This window comes from Clinocottus analis, unplaced genomic scaffold, assembly GCF_023055335.1.
Source record: "Clinocottus analis isolate CAN_PGR_092001 unplaced genomic scaffold, fCliAna1.0.p SCAF_3, whole genome shotgun sequence".
Classification (NCBI taxonomy): domain Eukaryota; kingdom Metazoa; phylum Chordata; class Actinopteri; order Perciformes; family Cottidae; genus Clinocottus; species Clinocottus analis.
In genome coordinates this window covers 7,655,035-7,672,582 of record NW_027176042.1, presented here as the reverse complement: position 1 = coordinate 7,672,582, position 17,548 = coordinate 7,655,035, and the positions used below count along the sequence as shown (strand labels likewise).

General features: G+C 45.0%; 1 protein-coding gene across 6 annotated transcripts in view; it reads left to right on the top strand.

The window, feature by feature from the left end:
- The window catches only part of chl1b (cell adhesion molecule L1-like b), a 62,054-nt gene that overhangs the window by 13,771 nt on the left and 30,735 nt on the right, over positions 1-17,548 (top strand). The window contains exon 1 of one of the 6 annotated variants that reach the window (XM_068595264.1): positions 12,428-12,493. The exons of the other annotated variants lie outside the window; for them this stretch is intronic. The gene's annotated coding sequence lies outside the window, so the exon portion shown is untranslated. Of the gene's footprint in view, positions 1-12,427; positions 12,494-17,548 lie in introns of those variants that run through there. 6 annotated transcript variants of the gene reach the window in all.

Here is a 17,548-nt window from a genome sequence, read left to right as displayed (position 1 = left end):
CTTCTATGTCACTGTCAGTAAACTGTACCCTGTTAGAAGCCCAGGGTTGCTTTGATTTCCTGTCTGTCAAGATGCTTCTCCTTCACACGGCTTATTTGTAGAACAAGGGATGCGAGGTGAGGACTTAAACAATGTACAACATTCACATGAGAGGGAAACAGAGAGACAGATATAGAGAGAAAACAAAACAACAACCCCTGATCAAAGCTGTATGTGCTTTATTGCGTCAAAGGAATATCGTCCTGAGCCATTGCGGTTCCTGTCTTGACCCAGTAAACGCAGCAAAGGCGGCTATCTTCACAAGAGCACGTTGGAGAATCCTTCCCCGTCTGACCAGAGCCGAGGCGCTCCGGCGCCCAGAATGCACAGCGCAGCAAGTCCACAGCCATCATCATTAGAGCTGTGCTGCTGTGGACACTAATGGCTGTCCCCAGTTTCTTGCTGCCTCGGCACATTCGGAAGGCTCATCTGAGACTCGGAGAGGGGGGTGGTGAACATGTGAATTAATTCAAGAGAGAGGAATTTTCACGGTTTCCTTGTTCCCGCTTTATAGCAGGATGCGGGACAAGGAGAACCTTTTGTGGAGTGAAGAACCACCGCAAGTGCCTTCCGCAGTGGCGTCCCCTTTTTCAACCACCCTCCAATAATGAAAGGAGGCTAATTGGGGAGTTTGTCCTCGTTTATCTTCATGTAAAGGCCCGGAAAAGATGTGTTTGTTTACTCGTTTCAATATTGAGAAGAAGAGGGGCGGGAGGAGGGTGGGGAGGGGGGAGAGGAAGAGTCAAACAGTGGCGATAGTGGTGTGAAATGGACGGGGGGGATGGGGCTGGTAAAATTGATGAGTTGTAGATGTACTATCTATGGCCTCTTAATTGTGTTTTAACTTATATCAAATAGCTTTATCAGCACCTTTTTAAAATGACCATCCGAGCATCAAAAGATGGGGGCAGTCACTGTCTGCATGCGTGACTTCAGAAGAATGAAGATCCATCGCCTCTGTCTCTCAAAGTGTTAAATGCGATATTTGGAAATCAATAGAGGGTCACGACAAGGCACATTCATCAAGTTTGTTTATTTCTTCTGTCACGCTGAGTAGCGTTACGCGGCCATCTTTTTTCCAATTACATGCAAAGGCGGACAGAGTCCAACCCCCTTCATGTTGGGACTGTAGTGTGCAGTATAGATTTTCAGCCACCCAAATGAACTCTTTACTGAAGGGCCTGCAGTCATTGTGGGTAGCCCTTCCCCTGGTTTTGGGCACAATCATTACCTCCTCCAAATGTACACTTTACAAATCAATAGGCTTTCACAGTAATCTAACCCTGCATGCCCCTGGGAGCTTGCTGTACATTCACTGTATAACACACTGAGGGTAGAATTAGATCAGTGTGGCTTCGGTACAGGCCCGTTAGTTGATGTCATGGCAGAATCTGCGCATTTCGTTCTTATTTGACCCTTACAGGGTTGACTATAAAGTAAAGCAGAGAGGATGAACTTGGTTTTCTGCTCGAATTTTCTGGATCTGTAAGGGTTTCACCTCGGACAGTGCATGCCGTATATTTGACTGCTGAATCCAATGTGACTGGCAAATAGGGCGTCATTGATGATGATTAGCCCGGTGGCTGCGCTCTGTCCTACCTGCTGCAGATCAATACTCATAGTGCAGAAGATCGATCCCCCATGACGAGGCTAGGACTAAAACTGGACTGTTAGGGGCCAGTCAGATAAAGAATTGCCTTAAAGGTGATATATCAGCAGATATTTCTTCAGTTTTAATTATCAAGGAGAGGTGATAAAAAAGGAGGATATTTTACAAAAAAAAGAATGAGCTCACTCTTTTTGTTCTCATGTGAAATATGCTACCCATATCATATCTTGATATCAATCTGTCTTTGTTAAGCCAATGATATCAGCCCGGCTCAACATTTTTGGGTTTTAATCTCGCTACCTTTGATTCCTGACCAGTGAGGATAATCTCATTAGTTTTATGAAAATGGGAAAAACTAAATCACATAATTGGCTACAGTCAGTTTTCCAAGTAGTTAAATTGTGGTTTAATCTTTTTAAATGTCCTTGGACAACATGTCCACTAGATAGTGTTGCTGTTTACAAATGCAGCCTCAAAAAGCAGTTGCCAAGATACAGATTAGATGTGTTTTTTAGACATGCTTGGAATATTTATGAGGGTGTTGAAATAAACACAAGAGGTTGTTCCACAGGAACACAGACTTTTTAAACCATTTATGACATCTCCTTACCTTTTTGCTCTCAAGTAACCAGACTTTATCTTCAATATCAGTGAGGATTATGTTTCTTTTTAGTAAAGTAAAAAAAAAAATAACACAAAAAAATATATTCAACATAAACATCTCCAAAGCTAAATGCATTGATGTGGGTGTTGCTGGCCGGAGATACTGTGTCGAGTTCACTTGCATTTTGATCAATTGTGTTCTTCAATAACCTCATTTTGGATCCGCAGCAGAGTGCTCAGACACCGCAGACGAGTGTTGATGGAGAATCAAAGCCGCTTATTGTGTGAGCACGTTGCCAAGATGCAGCGTACCGACCATTGTTCATAATTAGGCAGGGCCGTGGAATATGCATTATGGATGATGCAGTCATTCTAAATGCAACACACAAACTGTTCGAGGTTTTGAGTTAAAGCCAGAATGGATGCCAGACAGTGACGAGCCCGCCTCGAACTGACCATAGATCCTGCTGCGACCACAGTGTGAGAGCGAATCACAGATCAATCGAAACCTTTCGTGAATGAAGCGGCCAGTCCGCATGCTTCCAGCCTCCTAAAAAGCTATAAAGGTGGAATTTATTAAGCACTTCTGTCTTTTGGACACGTCACATCTGCAGTTATGTGAAAAACAAGGGTAAAAGATATGTTGTGATTTGGGTATGTGATCTATTTTGTCCTCTGTCATATAAAAGGTCATAAATGAAGCGCATTCCGCTCCATATTGACTTGTCCTGTTTGATTCAAACCCCCATTCACTCACATGGTAGCCTAATAGTGGAGCAAACACTATTAAGCATGCGGTATTTGCATCTGTAGTCTATGCTTCAATCTTTAACAGGCAGCAGAAACACATCAATGGTTCTTGAAACTATGCAAGGATGCCTAAAACCTTGGAAAATGGTGAATTTGTTTTGTTCAGACTTTGGATTATTTAATAATTTGTCAATTTGTAACTAAAAATGTTTTCAAGGAAAAAATCTGCGACTGGATGTTCCCTCAATGATGCCCCAACTTCAATATGTCCAAAACAGAGCAATTCCTAAACCTCCCTTTAATAGAGTCTTTCAGGGAGGCACAGGAAGAGGAACAAATGGCCCTATTCAGCAGCGTCCAAAATGCTAATGCCTTCGGCTCTTAACACGTTTATAAGAGTTCCCATGTCACGACATGGCATGGTCCACCCTAATGGGGGCCGTGGCTGGGGGGACTGCAGGAAAAAAGCCAGACACATAGCAGAACATGAGAAATATGACAACAAGAGTGCAGGTTTCCTGGGTAACGGGGCTTATGAATCCCCTTTTTCTCCCTCTGGAAGATGCACACAAGCGTGCCATGTCACACTAAACCTTTCTTCTTCTTCTTCTTCTTCTTCTTCTTCTTCTTCTTCTTCTTCTTCTTTGTCTTTTCTTCACGATGGTAACTGCAGCCTCTGTTTTGTGTTGAACATGGACCCCGACATTTCAAATATCTTTCGAAGTTAAAGCCATTGTGTGGTTTTGTGACCGCAACAGCCCACCCATCGGTAGACTTATAGATTGTGTGGACTCGAGGGATGAGGAGGGGTGGGTGGAGAGGCAATGAAGAGACCGTCACTGGAACGGTTGGCCATTCCAGTGGGTAATATTGAATTCCAGTAACTATGTGCTCCCGTATGTAAATGGTGGCAACACAAGGCTCTGTATTGGAGAAACTTTCTGCAAGCAAATAAATGAAGGACAGGCAGGGCTTAGCGATTGCTTGGGAAAGTAATTACTCCTTATCTGTATGGGTGCCGGGAAGGAAGGCACTCTGCAGAGTCGGGCTCTAGCCTCTCTGCCCTGATTGATATTGTGTCAACTGCTCAGAAGATATTTCCTCAGTGACATTCGGCTCAACCTGTGGAACAGGTTTGAGGTGGTATCGACCAGTTTGAGTGATTGGACAACACGTTTGAGTATGTCAAACTTTTCTTCCAAACCCGTATTCAATACGTCATCTTGTGATCCAAAGCGGGATGCTGTTTTAAATGGACAAGGGTTGACGGGACAGCGGCTGGATCGACATTATTGACATATTCAGAGGGAGACTACGCTCTCAACAGTCCTATTGATGGAAAACACTTGATAAACATTAGTGTAAATGGACTGCGCAAGGACATCTGAGACGAGCCGCCATCAATGCTACTTTTTAAACTGGAGTGAAGGATTTGTGGGATTGCTCTTTCTGTGTTTTTCCTCTGAGCAATGTTACCGTTGGAACATTTAAAAGTTATAACATCTAAATATCACGTAGCGGTCAACATTTGCGCTCAGGTGCATCGACTTGCTTTGTATGTCTTTTAAATTTGTTCAGTCGCGACCGGCTGCCTACTTTGTGTTTGGTGCCATAGTAATCCCTGCTCTCATGTTGCTTTACATAAAAATGAAGGGAGTTACAATAAGTAAGCCAATATTGGACCCCAACGGCTATCATTGTTGAATTAATGATTTAGCTTCCAGGGGCTACGGACAATATTTTGGGAGTTTCCGGTGTAGCCAGTGAGGGTCCAGCTCCAGGCTTCCTCCTCAGTGTAGTATGCAGTCATTTTAACAGTTCAATTAAATGCTTATGATGTGAGAATGGAGTTGGAGTTAAACAAATACAAAGCTAAATCGTTGTCAGATGATAGCAGATGGAATCTGAGATTGTATTTTGGCCGATACGTTCTGCCTCTTTTGTTCTTCACACTCTACACCCAAAGCCTGCTCAAATATTACATTACATTTTATTTAGCTGACTCTTTTATCCAAAGCGACTTACAATAAGTGCATTTAACCATGATACAAACTCGGAACAACAACAATCAAGAAAGTACAATTTCTAAAGCTGCAAAGTGCTATAAGTAAGAGACCTTTAAGTGCCACTAAAGTGCTAATTTCTTTATAATCATGGTTGGTCGTTACTACTCTGACTACAAATGTACTCCAAACAGAAAGGCTTCCGATACAGAGATCTTATCGCCTACAGATTCTGCAATCGTGTACAAACATCTGTTTACAGAGAGTACTGGTGTACAGATTTAAAACTTTTGGGGAAAACAGCACTTGTATTGGAAAGGAAAATGATTTGAGGTATTGGAATCCAAAACATTTGGAATTGGACCCCTAGTTTTTATATAGTTCTGTATTCAACATTTGTAAAAGTCAGCATTATAGTATAATGTCATGCTCAGTACAGTGAGCCGTGAGTGCATGTTTCCCACCATGTCTAAAGGCTGCTCTTCAAAGCGATTCTGTACAACAAATAGACTTCCATTGTGCCGTGACAAAACATAAATCACTTCCCATTGCTTAGTCAATGCTGCATCCTTTCTGATGATCCACCTTTGTTGTACAATGCACCGTGACATCATTGACATTGCTTTTAATCTGTTGACATGTGCATCTAAAGGCATAATTAGATCGAGGGTGCCGGCTATTTTTTAGCCACTCTTTGTGTTGTTTGCCTTTAGACGGCCTGTTGCGAGGACTCACAATGCTGCAGTTTCAATCGTCGCTTAACCCGATTATTCAGCCACCGCATGGAGCCGCTGGTTGGGAGAAAGGGGGGGGGGGGGCAGCCGTGCGCTCAGCTAGCCAATCGGTCAACCTGTTCCCGGGATGCGGTCCAGACCACAAAGCAAATCTATAGCACGCCGCTTATTGAAGTAGCATGCAAGACTGCAGTACTTTTATTTCCAAAGCTGGAGATACTGATAGGGTGCTGACACTAATGATCTTCATCTCCATTTCCTTGCCTCACCCTGGCCTGTTAGAGGTTCGATTTTTTTTCTCCCCGCCCCCCCTTAAGCAAATTAGATTTCATCCCACTCAGTGCGGATGCCAAACCGCAACACGGCAGCCGCAGCACTCGAACATATACTCAGAACCTGAGGACGGCGGCGGCCTCTTTTTACCCTCACCACTCGATACCTCTTGAGACCTGAACTTCCCCTTTGCTCATTTGAAATGTAGAGCTTTCTCACCGCCGTCGCCTCTCGACCTCCCGCGGCTTAACCCTGTATGCAGCCTGCAACACTGGAAGTTGAAAATGCGTGTTTTGCTCGACTCCAGCGGAGCTCTGCAGCTTGTTCCGTCTTCTCAAAAAACGTCCACAACAAAAAAACGAATGTGCAATAATGATAAATGGAAACACGAGAGTGGCCAAGGTCGCCCATGACTCATAATCTGGACACAGAGGAGTTCATTGATAGTGCATTGATTGGTGTACAGATGGGTGACGTCAGCGTCTCTTCCAGAGCTCAACACACTGTGCCGTTCGTTCTTGAGATGTGTCTGAAAAAGAAGTTGATGTTGTGTTCTAACAGTGTGCTAATGAATTTTTTTTTTTTTTAATGCTGAGGAAAACAACTTTCTAAAATGTTCTGAGTTTTATTCCAGATTTATTTTTAAAAAATGAAACAAATTGGGAGTGTATGTGTATTGACTATAAAATGGGCGGCTGCTCCTCCTCTATGTGACTTTTAGCACAACAAACAGCCGACCTCCACCCACACACGGGCAACACAAAGCTATATTCTGTCTCCAGGCAGAGCGTTTGATGTTCGCCTGACAAAAGCACCAGCTCCAAAAGACCCTTTCACTGCATTTTTCCTGATGCCCCATGTGTCCTTTCAAGTGGTGAAAAGATAACTTTCTGGGTGTGCCCAGCGTTTCAGTCTGAAGCAGCCATTTGTTTCACGCATCCTTTCAAGTGGTGGTGGCGGCTCTCCGAAAACATTGAGAGCTTTAGGTTTTTGATTTGGCTCTGTCAGAGTGGTTTGATGTCGGATTGATATTTCTAGATACCAACATTATCCATGTGGTTACACTTCCTACTTCAAGATTTGCTCTACAGATCATCACAAAAACAGTGAAATGACAATTGCCCTTTCAATAGTACGCCCCGAGAGCAAGTCACCAGGTGCTGCCTCATGCTCATCCATAAATGTCTCAGGTACCTGGTAGTGAATAATTTATATTGACTGCAGGTATTTTTTCTTCTTCTTGACAAGCCACTACGAGCCCGAACACCACGTAGCCCATGCTTTTTTTTTTATTCTTGCAACATATGCGGCATAAAAATATAACGAGACACCGATAAGCGAAATCCATCAAGCAGGACCAGAAGGGATTATTTGCATGGTATGCGTACTTCCCAATGTATTTTATAGAATTGTGCCTGTGGGCTATAGCTAGTACACCTCACATGTGCTAATTGGCTATCAAGAGAGCGTCCGAGAACAATAGGGCTACACGTTTCTCACCACTGCGCTTCCCATCGGCAAAATGAGGATCAAGTGTGTGTGTGTGTGTGTGGTGCTGTCGGGGCGGCAGGTTCTCCTAACTGGACACCTTTTTAAAGCAAATATAGGAGATGCAAGGATTCCTCCATTGTTGCTTGACGGCACACACACACACACACACACACACACACACACACACACACACACACACACACAGACGTATGTAGACCTGCCAGGGTTCTTTATGTGCTCAGTGAATGGCCATGAGGATGAAAAGTTGTGCAGCCAGTCTATTGATGAGCATGTCAGTGCAAAAACACATACGCATACACACACACAGCAGAAGCCTCGCCCTCAACACCCGCCTCCCACACACACTTTTAATTCGTCTCAAATATTGGTCTGCCTCCTCATCTCTCGCTGTGCGTCCATGCGCAACGGGACGGATCCCACCGACATTTTCCAACGCAGGATTAACTGTGTAGCGCGACGGTCTGCTCTGCCTCAGTGCAGCTAGAAGGGCTGACCTCGAGGTGTGTGTGTGTGTGTGCGTGTGTGTGTGTCTGTGTGTGTGCATGAAGAGGTGGCTAGCAGGACGCTCCTTAAAAGGCTATTAGATCCTCATTGCTTATCACGAGTGGGCGTGCAGCTAAATCATCCGCCCTGCTCTCCCTTGTCACAGGGCTATAAGCGGGAAAAAAAGCTTCTTTTCCGGGAATAATTAATCCTACTTGTTGGTATAATAATATTGAGGAGAACACGTTGCTAGGCGCCCGCAGTATTTTCCCGGTTAGCCGTCTTCTCTGACAGGTGGGCCCGCGCTGATGGAGATCATCCTCTAGCTCAGCTTCCTGCCTGCAGGACCTTCCGTTTGCATTACAAGCGAGCCACCCTCCTCTGGAGAAAGGGGGTTCAATTCAGGCGATACAGCATGCATTTTGCACGTGCAGCGTGTGTGTGTGTGTGTGTGTGTTTGCGCACACAGGCTGCGTGCATGTCCAGGGCGTAACCGAGCCGAGCCCGGTTACCATGCCTACACGCTTTTTTGTGTGTGTTTTTTTTTCTTCTTTTTTTTTTGCCAAGAGACACTGCGTTTCTTAACGAGTTCATTTTCAAGCTTATGTTTGCCTCTGTGCGCTCTGTCAGCTGTGTACACACTCTAAACAGCCATAGAGCAGAGGCCCCTTCTATGGCTAAAAGTCACTTGGGTGAAATAGCTTATTGATTCTTGAAGGGGGGGAAGCATGATTAAACTGAGGTCTAAGTGGACACTTCATCTGAACTTGTCCTCAGGAGAGAATAGGGAAGGATAGGAGACAGTCTGCTTTGGTCCGGGTGCGAGACCGCTGATATTTCCTCTTTGATGTGGTTACATTAATTGCCTCCTTTTTTCATTGTTAGTTTTAATGAGAAAAACAAATTGGGCTATAACATTTTTGTTAAACAAACAATTGTGGTTTATTAGTCTCTTTTCACATCTTGAACTAGAGCATCAGATTATTATAAAAGACAGCCCCATGAGCGGCACAGTGCTGGTGAAAGCAGCGGTCGCCTGGCTCCCCGTACAGGTGCCGTGCAGCCGGAGACGGAACAGACGTTGTTGTGCACATTGTGTTCAGTAGGTGTGCTAATCAGGAGCAGAGATCCCCGCTCGCTGCCATGATCACTGAGCGAACCATCTGTGGCGCTCCGATTGGCCGGCAGTCTGGCCGAGAGAGAGCCGGATAGCGGCTCTCTTTCTCTCTCCCCTTGTCCTCACCAGCTCTGCCTCCACGCCCCTCATCTTGAAAAAAAAACAAAAAAAACAACAACCTGGAACCACTCAACACCTCTTAAGCCACGCCACCATTACACGGGTAAACATTTCAGATAAACCACATGAAGTGTGCAAGCCCCGTCGCGGATGGGTTTTTTTTTTTAATGTCATTTCTTTGTGAGAGATGGGGGGTGTTATCCGTTTCCAGACATATGTTGTTTGATCAGCGTCTCTAAACTGCGGCGCGGCGAATAAATCAGTCGTCAAAGCGGATCTGGCAATAATTGAGGAGACTGTTAAAGTGCCACGGTTAATGGAGAGGTCTGCGTGCACGCGGGCAATTTCATCGCCGGAATTCCGTCTGTTTTCCATTCCGCCGTCACGGGTCCAGGAACCGGTCGCGTATCTGGTTCTTGCAGAGTTCAAATTGTCCCCCACGTGCCCCACCCGAACCCACGTGGCGGGCCGCAGAGAGCAACAACTTTTCATCAAATGCCTCAGCGATCGGTGTGAAGATAGGGGCACCTGTTGCCATGGCAACTTATAAAAACCATACACAGAAATGCATTGGTTTCTCATATTGATTAGGATCTCAGAGAATGAAGCACATGGTATCAGCCAAAGGCAGACTGGCCCGCTTTTGTCTGCCAGGCTCGAGGCTTATTGACCGTTGTTTTTTTTTGTTTTTTTTTGACAGACTGAGCAGCAGAAAACAGGCCGTGCGCCCAAAGTGCAATTAAAAGCGCCACACTGTGTGCGGCGGGCCTATTCGCCAAATGGTGGAACTAAATGTAAATCTGTCTCCGTGCTACCTCAGCGATTCGCTTGTCCTCCGGGGACGTCGATGGCTCCCTCACTAACGCGTTTAAAAAGAATCCTTTTGATGCACGAACGTTCGTCTTGACCTGAAGGAGATTCGTACGTGAGCTACCTTTTGGAGGGTTTTTCGCAGGCTATAAACTCTTACCACCTGCATTTTTCTCTCTGTGCTCTCAATGCAGTGTGTCTGTGTGTGTGTGTGTGTGTGTCTTTGCTGTTCCCTCTTTTGGCCCGGTCTCGCCTGAGGAGAGACGGGCGGGGGGGGGGGGGGCAACAGGTCAAGAGAGCATTATTTTAATTCCAGTGACACAATACGACTGCATCTTGTCGTGGTCAGATAACCTTTAATGATTTCTGCGTCAGGGAGATAAGAGCTGCGTCATATATTAAAAGTGTTGTAAACATAACACAAAAAATCTCTGTGAGAGCGCAGTGAGTGGGCCCGTCTCATTTTTAAATAGCATTTGACCACAGATCAAGTGCCGGCAAAGAGCGGCGACAGATGACAAGGAAAGAAGCCGGTCAGAATTTAAGAGAGTTTATTGAGTTGTGCGGCTTGCTTTAAACTTTCTCCCTGTGTCTGCGTTTATGGCATTTCAACAACTGGTTCAGAGTGTGAATAAATGTTTGCCTTCTTGCCTTCGTAAGTCATGTTCCAAAAACATCCGTGAATCAACTGGACTGGAAGTGCGAAGGAGCCAAGGGATTGTAGAGAAAGAGGAAGAGGCTTTCCCTCCGGGGCAGTGCCCGGGACAATGTCAGGTCTGTCTGGCCCCCGGGTGCATGAACACTAAGCTTTTCGGAACTGGCAGCCCGCCCCGGTACCTTCCCATCTACCCCCCTCCCCTCGGCGTCCAGAGCTGTCCGGCCCCCGGAGCAGTAAGCGTTTGTGCAAAGTTCATAAGGCTTCCCTCTTGTTTAGTGTGGCCATAATGGCAGCTCCATCCTGTTGTAGCTCAAAGAGTGCTTATGGGCTCCGAGGGCCTTGTGAGTGTTCTCAGTTACTGACTTTGGCTGACTGCTCTCATTATGAAAAGACCAGTGTGTCCCCCGCGTTCCCCACCACCACTGACAGCTCTGAATCTCAGCCGCCACTATCGGCATCGTTGCCTTCTTTGCCTGCCTTTGCTAAATGGAAACTTTGAGTTAGGTGACGTGAAAAACCCACCCGTTTACTCAAATAGCAAGCAAAGAAAATTGCAAAATAAATCAAAACAATTTAAATAAAGGCACGCAATCTACTATAAATTATGTAATCAGTTTAAATTGTCCTGGACATGCCGCTAAATGACTACACACATGTGTCCAGTGCCGTTAAGGGACACAATCTTACCTCCACCGTTACACAACTGTCAGCGTTCGTGAGGCCCGAGTGATAATAACCTTGTTATTTGCGGCGGCAAGTTTTGTGGAAGCGGCCTCGCCTACGGTTGGTTTTCCTATCGCGGTTACAGCCCGCATCAGCATAATTCAAGCATGACCCTCCCCCCAGCCCTCCCCCTTTCATTTTCTGCCTTTCACCCTGTTAAAACCCCAAGTCTCAGACTAGGGTCCGCACCATACATCATCCAGACTGGGGGCGCTTCCTCCCTTCCCCCCTCCTTGTGTGTGTGTGTGTGTGTTCGGGTTCTTATCGACAGTCTCAACACTCCCTGTGCACTGAGCTTTCTCCTGACATGTCAACCAGCCTCCACTCAAGTCTGTCTGCACAGTCTGGGTCTCTGTTCACCAGCGTGGAACAATCTAGAGTCCCCTCAAATCCGGCTCGCATACTCGTAGATTTTTTAGACCCACAATCCCTCTCTGACGGTGGGAAGAGAGGAGCGTCGCTCCAACAAAAGCTGACGAACGGCGAGCGACAATCTCTCACCAGCATTAGCAATTAAGGAGATTGTCACCAGCTGACAGGAGGAAGATTGCAGGCAAACAGATTTTCACACAGCAGGCGATCTATTCCCCCCACCCACCCACCCACCCACCCACCCACACACACACACACACACACTGTATGCTGTGCATATTCATTCGATCACTGTAAATGCAGCACTTTTCGCCGCGACTTTCAGGTGCGGCGGGCGTCTTTCATGAGTGACACAGAATAGGAAGTGGGGAGCAAGATGGAACTTGCATTCCTCCACTCTCCTTTGTACACCCACTGTGAATAGCCTTCAGATGGGGCTTTGTGGGAGTGATTGTCAGTCGCTTAATGAGCCTCTAAGCCAAGCTAGGAGCTTTGGCAACACATGTAGCTACAGTGCCTCAGTTCCCTTCTCCGTCTCCAGCGGGTGCGACGCAGAACGGGCCCGGCACAATCTGATTTTGACCTTAATCGTGGTTTTCCCCGTTTCTCCTTGTGGATGGTATTACCTTGAAAAGAATGGTTGCTCCCCCCTCACGGGGCCCAGAGCTAAAAAAGAGGGGGAATCTTGTAAGTATCTCGTAGTTTGTAGGGACGTCTGGAAAAAGCTGTTGCAGCAGATTTGGGTTGAGCTTGTTTCGTGAGACAGCCTGTAGATTTAAAATGTTTTTCCTCTACAAAAGCCAATGCTTGTTTTCTTGCTTTTGTGAGTGCAATATGCTGCGAGCTCTACGACTCGACAAAGTTTTCAAAACTCCAAATAACTAAAAATCAACAGTTTATAACTACGCAAATATTTACTTCATGAGTCATTCTTGTCTTATTTACCAAAAAGTGTGAGTGGGCTGATACTTGAATTGTTGCAACATTCACAAGTGCTTAAAAGTACCATCTTTGCAGCTGCACATTCAGAATCGTGCTATTCATTGTATTGTATGCAAAGCATGTTAAGAGAAGAATTATGACAACTTAAATTAACGAAAGGAAGTAAATCACTTTTTTCCCTACATTGACTCAAACAAACAAACAAACAAACAAAGCATCGTTACACCAGCTGGCTTTACCAGTTCATTGATTAGATTAAAAAGGTCTTGTTTGTTTTCACAGGATGAGTTTAATCACAGTCTAAACTGGTTCAGGTCTAGAAGTACACATCTCCGAGAAGCTTTAAATGTCACCGGATTTGGTGAAGCAGACTGAACGTACAAGGTGTAAACAGTATTTCAGTGAAATTTCTGCAACACCTGCTAAATGTTTGCTTACTGAAAGTACATTCTGCCTCCTGTCAAAGCAAATTTAGATCAAGCGACCTCCTCCTGCCTCACTATAGACCTACAAACAGCTCTATTTATCATGGGGCTGAATATTCACAGTATGATAATATGTAACATGGGAAAATCATATATTTGAGATAACTTGTTAAGGTTATGGGTTAAAAGCTAGAACATCTAACTTCTCATTTAGAAAGTAGAGTGTTTAAGATATTTTTCTTGAAATGCAAGATTTGCATTACGTTTGAGATACTCTACTGTAGCTTTATGTCGTAGGTGTATCAGTAACTTTAGGTGAAATCAAACTATTGTTTTAGATGCAAATAACAGAAGTGTCAAAGACAGGTTGGACAAAATCCTGACACAGTTGGTTGTAAGATTTCTACATTGTAGAGAGGGAGTCCAAAGCAGGAGGTGTACGAATGACACTCCTTCCTGTTTCCCTTGTCTTGTCTGAGCTTTTGCTTGGTAACAAATTGGCTTGTACCTAATTAACTAAGGATGTATTTCACCGACTAACTACATCCTCCAAAATGAAGGTAAGGTAATTTTCTTTTGGAGATGCGTTGATTCAACGGCGTGGTCCTTTTTTGTGGAGAATGCAGTTTGTGCCGCCGTTATTGTTCGTCGCGTCCGTAGAGCATCCAACGAGAACAGTGAGATACCGCCTCGTCGGATCTGACAGTCGTCCGTGTCTGGTCTTGAGCTCATTCTATCACAATCGTCCCAACCCAACCTCAGCCCGACCCTGGGAAGTGACGGGGAGGAACAGGAACTGGGCCAAACATCCGACAGCTGTGTCAAACAGCTTACCCGGAGTAACGCTGTCCAGATGCTCGGCTCCAGCGCGGAACAGGAAATCCAAACGCTGAGCAGAGAAACTTGCATTTCGCAAGCTGAAATTATGATTATGACTGTATGTATATTCGACACCTGAAGGGATTAAAAAATATCTATATGGATGAAGGTATTTCTGTAAAAATGTGGTTTTTGCTGCTGCTCAGTGCAAGCTGGGGGCATCAGAATTTCTTGGTTGGAAAATAAATTCCTTCTGGGTCTGATGGAGGTAAGGATTTGGGATATATATGTGTGCGTGTGTGTGTGTGTGTGTGTATAAGAGCCATCGATCATCGGCCTTGCGTGGCACAGTTTCGTCTGGGGAAATTGCCGGCATCAGTCAGACGGGGCGAATGCATGCGGAGCAGAGCACGCTGTGTTAGCTCACACAAAATATTATTCCGGTCCCTGCAGTCCGGCTCGCGAATTCATCTCTCAGCCGGCTACTCGCCGAGGATCACACACTAATGTGATTATTGTCCTGGGCAAGGGCCCACTCCTGCGGGACTTCAAAGAGAGCAGATCAGAGGGAAAATGAGAGGGAAAAAAAGCCGTAAGCTGTGATAGGCACAGGTGCAGTGCACTTTCGGAAACCCTTTTCTTTCTCTTTTTTTTTTGTGTGCTTTCAACATATTAACAGTTTCAAAGTGAGGACTCTGACCGCACCTCGTATGCAGTTTTAGTCGACAAACAGTAGCTCATGCTTTCTGCTTGATTCATTATCACGTCTTGATGATCAGTTTGAGTGGTTTTAATCAGCATAGAAAAGACGAGAACTAAATAAATAATGATAATGCTCAATTTACCGTTTTTTGTGAGGGGGCAAATTTTTATTGTTCCACCCCCCACCCCCTTCTTTGCATTCATTATGGAGACATTACATGTGGGAATAACTGAGTGAGTGAATTATTGTGTTGACATTGAAAAACACATCTTTATCTTTTAACTAAGGCCACCATGTGCATTGTAAATGTGCATTCATCTACATGAACATACTGACATGACACAAAATCCTTCAGAGCATCAAAGAAACTAAAGAAAGAAGGTTAATTACAGTTCATAATTTTCAATTACTATTAATTATGGATCATAATTTACAGATCAGATGCTAATACTCCAGTGAGTCATTTTGCTCAGGGTGTTTGTATAATTTTCCGCCACAACAGCAGCGATGGCGGGGGGCGACAACGTATTAGCTGTTCATGTTACACTTGTGTTTGTGGAAGATTGTGTCGTGACATCTTTTGGTTTCTTCGCCCGGCCCTGATGTGGAGGTTTTATTCAGTACAGCTTTCACTGCTGTATGGCCTGATTAGCCTGTGCACAACTTTATATTTTTGCACAGACAAACACGAGCTTTCGAACAGACAAGAGAGCAGCTAATTAGGCGCCGGGGAGTCTCATTGCTTTTTGTTCGGGGAAAAAACAAACTGAAAAGCTTTTAGAAAATTGCCCATTACTGACAAGACGGAAACCTCTAGTGGTTGGAAACCTCTTCAGTTGTTTGTGCATTTGATTTCAAGTGAACTGCATCATACAATCACTTGTCCATGATCATCTCGCTGCAGTATACTATGCGTGGAGGGGCAAGGCTCTGCGGGGTCGCTGCAGGTCAGGCGTGGTGTATCTCCCCCGGTGAGAAGAGTTCATCCTGAGTCGTGCTTATTAGTTCATATAGAACACAGAGGGGGGTCATCAGTGCGGCTGCTCTATATCGTTCCTCGACTGAGCCTCATTCCTCCACACGTCGAAGCTTTCCTCCGCCTCCTCCACCTTTCTCCTGCCAACCTCTTCCACCCGGCTCCAATCCCCAGTCCCCTCATCCCGCTAAAGCCACAGAGCCCTGAAATATTAATGCCGGGGTAATTGAACCGCCGTGCTTCCTGAAGTGCAGTAAGAGAACAAGCTAAATCTCAATTAGGCAAGCATATTATCTAATATTGCTCCCACTTCCTAATCTCATTTAGCGACTTTGTTTCTGTTTTGTTTTTCCCCTCCCTCGACTGATATTTCAATAATAGATGAATCGCATGGCCAAGCAAGTACAACGTGGGCGCGTGAATCGTTTACAAAGGCCGGAATAAAATCTCTTTCAAATAACTGAAGTGGGGGGAAACTAAGTCTAGTCTGAACACAGAGGGAAATTAATTTCTACTTCAAAAAAATAAATAAATCTACCACTTACAAGAGTAAGGACCGTCTGACTTGCAAGCTAAATGAGCTATTGATTGCAGCAAAAAAAAAAAAAAAAGAGCAAAAACGAGGAGCTAAGAAACTGCGCTCATTACTACGCACATCAGAGTCAACGCGAGTCAATCGGCGCTTAGTGTTAATCAGCTCGGCCTTTTGTCTTAATTGTTCTGGAGTGATCAAATGGGAATCAGTGTGGAGGCATTATCAGGACCGTAGAGGGGAGCGGGGCTGCCGTCTTCCCCGTCTCAGGTCTTTTAACGCAGAGAATATTTTTAATCCAGCCTGACAAGACGAGGATCTGCTTAATCCTATTACAGGCTTGCACATTAAACTACAGTAGGCCCACACGTCTCCGCCTGTTGTCTTTGTGTGAGAGAGAAGCAGATGGTAGCGGCTCAACAGCCTACTGCAGTGAACTTTGAATGGCTGCGCTTGGACCCCACCCCGTTACTAGACAACACATCCACAAGTGCGCGGAATGCTCGAGGAAACGGCTCGTTGTTGTGCCGTTAATTTCCTTGAAATCTCGCCCATGCCATCCTTCCAGCGCGGGTTCCATTTTATATGCTTGTGACTGTGTTCATGGGCCAGAGTGAAGGTGTAACGTGGCGCCAGATGGCCGCACCGCACGAGTCACGAAACGGAGAGCAGCTTGCCAACTGTACCGCAGAAGTGTGCCAAAGTCCGTGGAAGCTGCGCAACGATAAGGGGACATAGCCTATACGAGTTTGAGGAAAGCTGAGAGTCTCTAACAAGAGAATTGAGGCGAAGTAGGGCAGAGGGATATATATATATATATATATATATATATATATATAATAATAATATATCTCACAGTAGCCATAGAGTATTTTCTCTAAGAAAAGAAAAGTGTAGCCATATCCTATGATTCAGAGACAAAGCTATTTCTAAACAATTTTATGCCTTTTTTTTGGTTTGGTGAGCGCTTCCTTGGAGCTGCGAAAGGCTGACATGACAGAATCAGGGTGGGGTTACCTAAGACCTGAAATACCACAAATCACATGCATCACCGTTTGATAAAGCAAGAGCAAGCGAGCAATTAGCCCGTCCCAGAGAAACGACACTCTCACAACCACCTGCAACTGTTGAGCTGTCACTTCATTAGCAGACACAACTAACTATGTTTGCTAGTTTAACAGCAAATGAAATGGCGCTAACAGATTTGTTGAACATGAGAAATTATAATTGGTACAAAACAAGGAGTTCATGACATGATTTGGGAAAGTTTGAAAAAAGTTGGAGAGAGGAGTGTTGGTGTTTTCATAGTAGGAGTTGGCGTACAGAAAGAGTAGCTTAAAGAAGA